Raw genomic sequence first — 9,404 nt, 5'->3', positions numbered from 1 at the left:
AGAGTGTGTGCGCGAGGCTGTGCGAGAGGAGTGTGTGTGTGTGTGAGAGAGTGTGTGCGCGAGGACTGTGCGAGAGGGAGTGTGTGTGTGTGTGAGAGAGTGTGTGCGCGAGGCTGTGCGAGAGGGAGTGTGTGTGTGTGTGAGAGAGTGTGTGCGCGAGGCTGTGCGAGAGGGAGTGTGTGTGTGTGTGAGAGAGAGTGTGTGCGCGAGCTGTGCGAGAGGGAGTGTGTGTGTGTGTGAGAGTGTGTGCGCGAGGCTGTGCGAGAGGGAGTGTGTGTGTGTGAGGAGAGAGTGTGTGCGCGAGGCTGTGCGAGAGGGAGTGTGTGTGCTGTGTGTGTGAGAGTGTGTGCGCGAGACTGTGCGAGAGGGAGTGTGTGTGTGTGAGAGAGAGTGTGTGCGCGAGGCTGTGCGAGAGGGAGTGTGTGTGTGTGTGAGAGAGTGTGAGCGAGACTGTGCGAGAGGGAGTGTGTGTGTGTGTGAGAGAGAGTGCTGCGCGAGCTGTGCGAGAGGGAGTGTGTGTGGTGTGAGAGAGTGAGTGTGTGCGCGAGCTGTGCGAGAGGGAGTGTGTGTGTGTGTGTGAGAGTGTGTGCGCGAGGACTGTGCGAGAGGGAGTGTGTGTGTGTGAGAGAGAGTGTGTGCGCGAGGCTGTGCGAGAGGGAGTGTGTGTGTGTGTGAGAGAGTGTGTGCGCGAGCTGTGCGAGAGGGAGTGTGTGTGTGTGTGAGAGAGTGTGTGTGCGCGAGGACTGTTGCGAGAGGGAGTGTGTGTGTGTGTGAGAGAGAGTGTGCGCGCGAGGCTGTGCGAGAGGGGAGTGTGTGTTGTGTGTGAGAGAGAGTGTGTGCGCGAGGCTGTGCGAGAGGGAGTGTGTGTGTGTGTGAGAGAGTGTGTGTGCCGAGGCTGTGCGAGAGGGAGTGTGTGTGTGTGTGAGAGAGAGTGTGTGCGCGAGGCCTGTGCGAGAGGGAGTGTGTGGTGTGTGTGAGAGAGTGTGTGCGCGAGACTGTGCGAGAGGGAGTGTGTGTGTGTGTGAGAGAGTGTGTGCGCGAGGCTGTGCGAGAGGGAGTGTGTGTGTGTGTGAGAGAGTGTGTGCGCGAGGCTGTGCGAGAGGGAGTGTGTGTGTGTGTGAGAGAGTGTGTGCGCGAGGCTGTGCGAGAGGGAGTGTGTGTGTGTGTGAGAGAGTGTGTGCGCGAGGACTGTGCGAGAGGGAGTGTGTGTGTGTGTGAGAGAGAGTGTGTGCGCGAGGCTGTGCGAGAGGGAGTGTGTGTGTGTGTGAGAGAGTGTGTGTGCGAGGCTGTGCGAGAGGGAGTGTGTGTGTGTGTGTGAGAGAGTGTGTGCGCGAGACTGTGCGAGAGGGAGTGTGTGTGTGTGTGAGAGAGTGTGTGTGCGCGAGCTGTGCGAGAGGGAGTGTGTGTGTGTGTGAGAGAGTGTGTGCGCGAGACTGTGCGAGAGGGAGTGTGTGTGTGTGTGAGAGAGTGTGTGCGCGAGGCTGTGCGAGAGGGAGTGTGTGTGTGTGTGAGAGAGAGTGTGTGCGCGAGGCTGTGCGAGAGGGAGTGTGTGTGTGTGTGAGAGAGTGTGTGCGCGAGACTGTGCGAGAGGGAGTGTGTGTGTGTGTGAGAGAGAGTGTGTGCGCGAGCTGTGCGAGAGGGAGTGTGTGTGTGTGTGAGAGAGTGTGTGTGCGAGCTGTGCGAGAGGGAGTGTGTGTGTGTGTGTGAGAGAGTGTGTGCGCGAGACTGTGCGAGAGGGAGTGTGTGTGTGTGAGAGAGAGTGTGTGCGCGAGGCTGTGCGAGAGGGAGTGTGTGTGTGTGTGAGAGAGTGTGTGCGCGAGGCTGTGCGAGAGGGAGTGTGTGTGTGTGTGAGAGAGTGTGTGCGCGAGGCTGTGCGAGAGGGAGTGGGTGTGTGTGTGTGAGAGAGTGTGTGCGCGAGGCTGTGCGAGAGGGAGTGTGTGTGTGTGTGAGAGAGTGTGTGCGCGAGACTGTGCGAGAGGGAGTGTGTGTGTGTGTGAGAGAGAGTGTGTGCGCGAGCTGTGCGAGAGGGAGTGTGTGTGTGTGTGAGAGAGTGTGTGTGCGAGACTGTGCGAGAGGGAGTGTGTGTGTGTGTGAGAGAGTGTGTGCGCGAGACTGTGCGAGAGGGAGTGTGTGTGTGTGTGAGAGAGTGTGTGCGCGAGGCTGTGCGAGAGGGAGTGTGTGTGTGTGTGAGAGAGTGTGTGCGCGAGGCTGTGCGAGAGGGAGTGTGTGTGTGTGTGAGAGAGTGTGTGCGCGAGGCTTGTGCGAGAGGGAGTGTGTGTGTGTGTGAGACGAGTGTGTGCGCGAGGCTGTGCGAGAGGGGAGTGTGTGTGTGTGTGAGAGAGTGTGTGCGCGAGACTGTGCGAGAGGGTAGTGTGTGTGTGTGTGAGAGAGAGTGTGTGCGCGAGGCTGTGCGAGAGGGAGTGTGTGTGTGTGTGAGAGAGTGTGTGCGCGAGGCTGTGCGAGAGGGAGTGTGTGTGTGTGTGAGAGTGTGTGCGCGAGGACTGTGCGAGAGGGAGTGTGTGTGTGTGAGAGAGAGTGTGTGCGCGAGGCTGTGCGAGAGGGAGTGTGTGTGTGTGTGAGAGTGTGTGCGCGAGGCTGTGCGAGAGGGAGTGTGTGTGTGTGAGAGAGTGTGTGCGCGAGCTGTGCGAGAGGGAGTGTGTGTGTGTGAGAGAGAGTGTGTGCGCGAGGCTGTGCGAGAGGGAGTGTGTGTGTGTGTGAGAGAGTGTGTGCGCGAGGCTGTGCGAGAGGGAGTGTGTGTGTGTGTGAGAGAGTGTGTGCGCGAGGCTGTGCGAGAGGGAGTGTGTGTGTGTGTGAGAGAGAGTGTGTGCGCGAGGCTGTGCGAGAGGGAGTGTGTGTGTGTGTGAGAGGAGTGTGTGCGCGAGGCTGTGCGAGAGGGAGTGTGTGTGTGTGTGAGAGAGTGTGTGCGCGAGGCTGTGCGAGAGGGAGTGTGTGTGTGTGTGAGAGAGTGTGTGCGCGAGGCTGTGCGAGAGGGAGTGTGTGTGTGTGTGAGAGAGTGTGTGCGCGAGGACTGTGCGAGAGGGAGTGTGTGTGTGTGTGAGAGAGTGTGTGCGCGAGGCTGTGCGAGAGGGAGTGTGTGTGTGTGTGAGAGAGTGTGTGCGCGAGGCTGTGCGAGAGGGAGTGTGTGTGTGTGTGAGAGAGTGTGGCGCGAGGCTGTGCGAGAGGGAGTGTGTGTGTGTGAGAGAGAGTGTGTGCGCGAGGCTGTGCGAGAGGGAGTGTGTGTGTGTGTGTGAGAGTGTGTGCGCGAGACTGTGCGAGAGGGAGTGTGTGTGTGTGAGAGAGAGTGTGTGCGCGAGGCTGTGCGAGAGGGAGTGTGTGTGTGTGTGAGAGAGTGGTGCGCGAGACTGTGCGAGAGGGAGTGTGTGTGTGTGAGAGAGAGTGTGAGCGCGAGGCTGTGCGAGAGGGAGTGTGTGTGTGTGTGAGAGAGTGTGTGCGCGAGGCTGTGCGAGAGGGAGTGTGTGTGTGTGTGAGAGAGTGTGTGCGCGAGCTGTGCGAGAGGGAGTGTGTGTGTGTGTGAGAGAGAGTGTGTGCGCGAGGCTGTGCGAGAGGGAGTGTGTGTGTGTGTGAGAGAGAGTGTGTGCGCGAGGGCTGTGCGAGAGGGAGTGTGTGTGTGTGTGAGGAGAGTGTGTTGCGTCGAGACTGTGCGAGAGGGAGTGTGTGTGTGTGTGAGAGAGTGTGTGCGCGAGGGCTGTGCGAGAGGGAGTGTGTGTGTGTGTGGAGAGAGTGTGTGCGCGAGGCTGTGCGAGAGGGAGTGTGTGTGTGTGTGAGAGAGTGTGTGCGCGAGGCTGTGCGAGAGGGAGTGTGTGTGTGTGTGAGAGAGTGTGTGCGCGAGGCTGTGCGAGAGGGAGTGTGTGTGTGTGTGAGAGAGTGTGTGCGCGAGCTGTGCGAGAGGGAGTGTGTGTGTGTGTGAGAGAGTGTGTGCGCGAGGCTGTGCGAGAGGGAGTGTGTGTGTGTGTGAGAGAGTGTGTGCGCGAGGCTGTGCGAGAGGGAGTGTGTGTGTGTGTGAGAGAGTGTGTGCGCGAGGCTGTGCGAGAGGGAGTGTGTGTGTGTGTGTGAGAGTGTGTGTGCGCGAGGCTGTGCGAGAGGGGAGTGTGTGTGTGTGTGAGAGAGTGTGTGCGCGAGGCTGTGCGAGAGGGAGTGTGTGTGTGTGTGAGAGAGGTGTGTGCGCGAGGCTGTGCGAGAGGGAGTGTGTGTGTGTGTGAGAGAGTGTGTGCGCGAGGCTGTGCGAGAGGGAGTGTGTGTGTGTGTGAGAGAGTGTGTGTGTGCGAGGCTGTGCGAGAGGGAGTGTGTGTGTGTGTGAGAGAGTGTGTGCGCGAGGCTGTGCGAGAGGGAGTGTGTGTGTGTGTGAGAGAGTGTGTGTGTGCGAGGCTGTGCGAGAGGGGAGTGTGTGTGTGTGTGAGAGAGTGTGTGTGCGCGAGGCTGTGCGAGAGGGAGTGTGTGTGAGTTGTGAGAGAGAGTGTGTGTGCGCGAGCTGTGCGAGAGGGAGTGTGTGTGTGTGTGAGAGAGTGTGTGCGCGAGGCTGTGCGAGAGGGAGTGTGTGTGTGTGTGAGAGAGTGTGTGCGCGAGGCTGTGCGAGAGGGAGTGTGTGTGTGTGTGAGAGAGTGTGTGGCGAGGCTGTGCGAGAGGGAGTGTGTGTGTGTGTGAGAGAGTGTGTGCGCGAGGCTGTGCGAGAGGTAGTGTGTGTGTGTGTGAGAGAGTGTGTGCGCGAGGCTGTGCGAGAGGGAGTGTGTGTGTGTGTGAGAGAGTGTGTGCGCGAGCTGTGCGAGAGGGAGTGTGTGTGTGTGTGAGAGAGTGTGTGGCGAGGCTGTGCGAGAGGGAGTGTGTGTGTGTGTGAGAGAGTGTGTGCGCGAGGCCTGTGCGAGAGGGAGTGTGTGTGTGTGTGAGAGAGTGTGTGGCGAGGCTGTGCGAGAGGAGTGTGTGTGTGTGTGAGAGAGTGTGTGCGCGAGGACTGTGCGAGAGGGAGTGTGTGTGTGTGTGTGAGAGAGTGTGTGCGCGAGGCTGTGCGAGAGGGAGTGTGTGTGTGTGTGAGAGAGTGTGTGCGCGAGCTGTGCGAGAGGGAGTGTGTGTGTGTGTGAGAGAGTGTGTGCGCGAGACTGTGCGAGAGGGAGTGTGTGTGTGTGTGAGAGAGTGTGTGTGCGAGGCTGTGCGAGAGGGAGTGTGTGTGTGTGTGTGAGAGAGTGTGTGCGCGAGAGCTGTGCGAGAGGGAGTAGTGTGTGTGTGTGAGAGAGTGTGTGCGCGAGACTGTGCGAGAGGGAGTGTGTGTGTGTGTGAGAGTGTGTGCGCGAGCTGTGCGAGAGGGAGTGTGTGTGTGTGTGAGAGAGTGTGTGCTGAGAGCTGTGCGAGAGGGAGTGTGTGTGTGTGAGAGAGTGTGTGTGCGCGAGGCTGTGCGAGAGGGAGTGTGTGTGAGTGTGAGAGAGAGTGTGTGTGCGAGACTGTGTGAGAGGGAGTGTGTGTGTGTGAGAGAGAGTGTGTGCATGAGACTGTGCGAGAGGGAGTGTGTGTGAGTGTGAGAGAGAGTGTGTGCGCGAGACTGTGCGAGAGGGGACTGTGTGGGTGTGAGAGAGAGTGTGTGCGCGAGGCTGTGCGAGAGGGATTGTGTGTGTGTGAGAGAGTGTGTGCGCGAGGCTGTGCGAGAGGGAGTGTGTGTGTGTGTGAGAGTGTGTGCGCGAGGCTGTGCGACAGGGAGTGTGTGTGTGTGAGAGAGAGTGTGTGCGCGAGGCTGTGCGAGAGGGAGTGTGTGTGTGAGAGAGAGTGTGCGCAGAGGCTGTGCGAGAGGGAGTGTGTGTGTGTGTGTGAGAGAGTGTGTGCGCGAGGCTGTGCGAGAGGGAGAGTGTGTGTGTGTGTGAGAGAGTGTAGTGCGCGAGGACTGTGCGAGAGGGAGTGTGTGTGTGAGAGAGAGTGTGCGCGAGGCTGTGCGAGAGGGAGTGTGTGTGTGAGAGAGAGTGTGCGTGAGGCTGTGCGAGAGGGAGTGTGTGTGTGTGTGAGAGAGAGTGTGTGCGCGAGGCTGTGCGAGAGGGAGTGTGTGTGTGTGTGAAGAGAGTGTGTGCGCGAGGCTGTGCGAGAGGGAGTGTGTGTATGTGTGAGAGAGAGTGTGTGCGCGAGGCTGTGCGAGAGGGAGTGTGTGTGTGTGTGAGAGAGAGTTTGTGCGCGAGGCTGTGCGAGAGGGAGTGTGTGTGTGACAGAGAGAGTTTGTGCGCGAGACTGTGCGAGAGGGAGTGTGTGTGTGTGTGAGAGAGTGAGTGCGCGAGGCTGTGCGAGAGGGAGTGTGTGTGTGTGTGTGAGAGAGAGTGTGTGCGCGAGGCTGTGCGAGAGGGAGTGTGTGTGTGTGTGAGAGAGAGTGTGTGCGCGAGGCTGTGCGAGAGGGAGTGTGTGTGTGTGTGAGAGAGAGTGTGTGTGCGAGGCTGTGCGAGAGGGAGTGTGTGTGTGTGTGAGAGAGTGTGTGCGCGAGGCTCTGCGAGAGGGAGTGTGTGTGTGTGTGTGAGAGAGTGTGCGCGAGACTGTGCGAGAGGGAGTGTGTGTGTGTGTGAGAGAGAGTGTGTGCGCGAGGCTGTGCGAGAGGGAGTGTGTGTGTGTGTGAGAGAGTGTGTGCGCGAGGCTGTGCGAGAGGGAGTGTGTGTGTGTGTGAGAGAGAGTGTGCGCGAGGCTGTGCGAGAGGGAGTGTGTGTATGTGTGAGAGAGAGTGTGTGCGCGAGGCTGTGCGAGAGGGAGTGTGTGTGTGAGAGAGAGAGTTTGTGCGCGAGACTGTGCGAGAGGGAGTGTGTGTGTGTGTGAGAGAGTGAGTGCGCGAGGCTGTGCGAGAGGGAGTGTGTGTGTGTGTGTGAGAGAGAGTGTGTGCGCGAGGCTGTGCGAGAGGGAGTGTGTGTGTGTGTGAGAGAGTGTGTGCGCGAGACTGTGCGAGAGGGAGTGTGTGTGTGTGTGAGAGAGTGTGTGCGCGAGGCTGTGCGAGAGGGAGTGTGAGTGTGTGTGAGAGAGTGTGTGCGCGAGGCTGTGCGAGAGGGAGTGTGTGTGTGTGTGTGAGAGTGTGTGCGCGAGGCTGTGCGAGAGGGAGTGTGTGTGTGTGAGAGAGTGTGTGCGCGAGGCTGTGCGAGAGGGAGTGTGTGTGTGTGTGTGAGAGTGTGTGCGCGAGGCTGTGCGAGAGGGAGTGTGTGTGTGTGTGAGAGAGTGTGTGCGCGAGGCTGTGCGAGAGGGAGTGTGTGAGTGTGTGAGAGAGTGTGTGTGCGAGGCTGTGCGAGAGGGAGTGTGTGTGTGCGTGAGAGAGTGTGTGTGCGAGGCTGTGCGAGAGGGAGTGTGTATGTGTGTGTGAGAGAGTGTGTGCGAGATTGTGCGAGAGGGAGTGTGTGTGTGTGTGAGAGAGAGTGTGTGCGCGAGGCTGTGCGAGAGGGAGTGTGCGTGTGTGTGTGAGAGAGTGTGTGCGAGACTGTGCGAGAGGGAGTGTGTGTGTGTGTGAGAGAGTGTGTGCGCGAGGCTGTGCGAGAGGGTGTGTGTGTGTGTGTGAGAGTGTGTGTGCGAGGCTGTGCGAGAGGGAGTGTGTGTGAGTGTGAGAGAGTGTTTGCGCGAGGCTGTGCGAGAGGGAGTGTGTGTGTGCGTGTGAGAGAGTGTGTGCGCGAGGCTGTGCGAGAGGGAGTGTGTGTGTGTGTGAGAGAGTGTGTGCGCGAGGCTGTGCGAGAGGGAGTGTGTGTGGGTGTGAGAGAGAGTGTGTGCGCGAGGCTGTGCGAGAGGGAGTGTGTGTGTGGGAGAGAGAGTGTGCGCGCGAGACTGTGCGAGAGGGAGTATGTGTGTGAGAGAGAGAGTGTGTGCGCGAGGCTGTGCGAGAGGGAGTGTGTGTGTGTGTGTGAGAGAGTGTGTGCGCGAGGCTGTGCGAGAGGGAGTGTGTGTGAGTGTGAGAGAGTGTTTGCGCGAGGCTGTGCGAGAGGGAGTGTGTGTGTGCGTGTGAGAGAGTGTGTGCGCGAGGCTGTGCGAGAGGGAGTGTGTGTGTGTGTGAGAGAGTGTGTGCGCGAGGCTGTGCGAGAGGGAGTGTGTGTGGGTGTGAGAGAGAGTGTGTGCGCGAGGCTGTGCGAGAGGGAGTGTGTGTGTGGGAGAGAGAGTGTGCGCGCGAGACTGTGCGAGAGGGAGTGTGTGTGTGAGAGAGAGAGTGTGTGCGCGAGGCTGTGCGAGAGGGAGTGTGTGTGTGTGTGAGAGAGAGTGTGTGCGCGAGACTGTGCGAGAGGGAGTGTGTGTGTGTGAGAGAGAGTGTGTGCGCGAGGCTGTGCAAGAGGGTGTGTGTGTGTGTGTGAGAGAGTGTGTGCGCGAGACTGTGCGAGAGGGAGAGTGTGTGTGTGTGAGAGAGTGTGTGCGCGAGGCTGTGCGAGAGGGAGTGTGTGTGTGTGAGAGAGAGTGTGTGCGCGAGGCTGTGCGAGAGGGAGTGTGTGTGTGTGTGAGAGAGTGTGTGCGCGAGACTGTGCGAGAGGGAGTGTGTGTGTGTGAGAGAGAGTGTGTGCGCGAGGCTGTGCGAGAGGGAGTGTGTGTGTGTGTGTGAGAGAGTGTGCGCGAGACTGTGCGAGAGGGAGTGTGTGTGTGTGTGAGAGAGAGTGTGCGCGAGACTGTGCGAGAGGGAGTGTGTGTGTGTGTGAGAGAGAGTGTGTGCGCGAGGCTGTGCGAGAGGGAGTGTGTGTGTGTGTGAGAGAGAGTGTGTGTGCGAGGCTGTGCGAGAGGGAGTGTGTGTGTGTGTGAGAGAGAGTGTGTGCGCGAGGCTGTGCGAGAGGGAGTGTGTGTGTGTGTGAGAGAGAGTGTGTGCGCGAGGCTGTGCGAGAGGGAGTGTGTGTGTGTGTGAGAGAGAGTGTGTGCGCGAGGCTGTGCGAGAGGGAGTGTGTGTGTGTGTGAGAGAGTGTGTGCGCGAGGCTGTGCGAGAGGGAGTGTGTGTGTGAGAGAGAGTGTGTGTGCGAGGCTGTGCGAGAGGGAGTGTGTGTGTGTGTGAGAGAGTGTGTGCGCGAGGCTGTGCGAGAGGGAGTGTGTGTGTGTGAGAGAGAGTGTGTGCGCGAGACTGTGCGAGAGGGAGTGTGTGTGTGTGTGAGAGAGTGTGTGCGCGAGGCTGTGCGAGAGGGAGTGTGTGTGTGTGAGAGAGTGTGTGCGAGGCTGTGCGAGAGGGAGTGTGTGTGTGTGAGGGAGTGTGTGTGCGCGAGGCTGTGCGAGAGGGAGTGTGTGTGTGTGAGAGAGAGTGTGTGCGCGAGGCTGTGCGAGAGGGAGTGTGTGTGTGTGTGAGAGAGAGTGTGTGTGAGGCTGTGCAAGAGGGAGTGTGTGTGTGTGAGAGAGAGTGTGTGCGCGAGGCTGTGCGAGAGGGAGTGTGTGTGTGTGAGAGAGAGTGTGTGCGAGGCTGTGCGAGAGGGAGTGTGTGTGTGTGTGAGAGAGAG

Source organism: Somniosus microcephalus, unplaced genomic scaffold (genome assembly GCF_052327205.1).
Source record: "Somniosus microcephalus isolate GS21.2 unplaced genomic scaffold, FLI_Smic_1.0 unresolved_chr7, whole genome shotgun sequence".
NCBI classification, from domain to species: domain Eukaryota; kingdom Metazoa; phylum Chordata; class Chondrichthyes; order Squaliformes; family Somniosidae; genus Somniosus; species Somniosus microcephalus.
The sequence above is the reverse complement of the archived record's forward strand: the minus strand, read 5'-3'. Positions refer to the sequence as shown.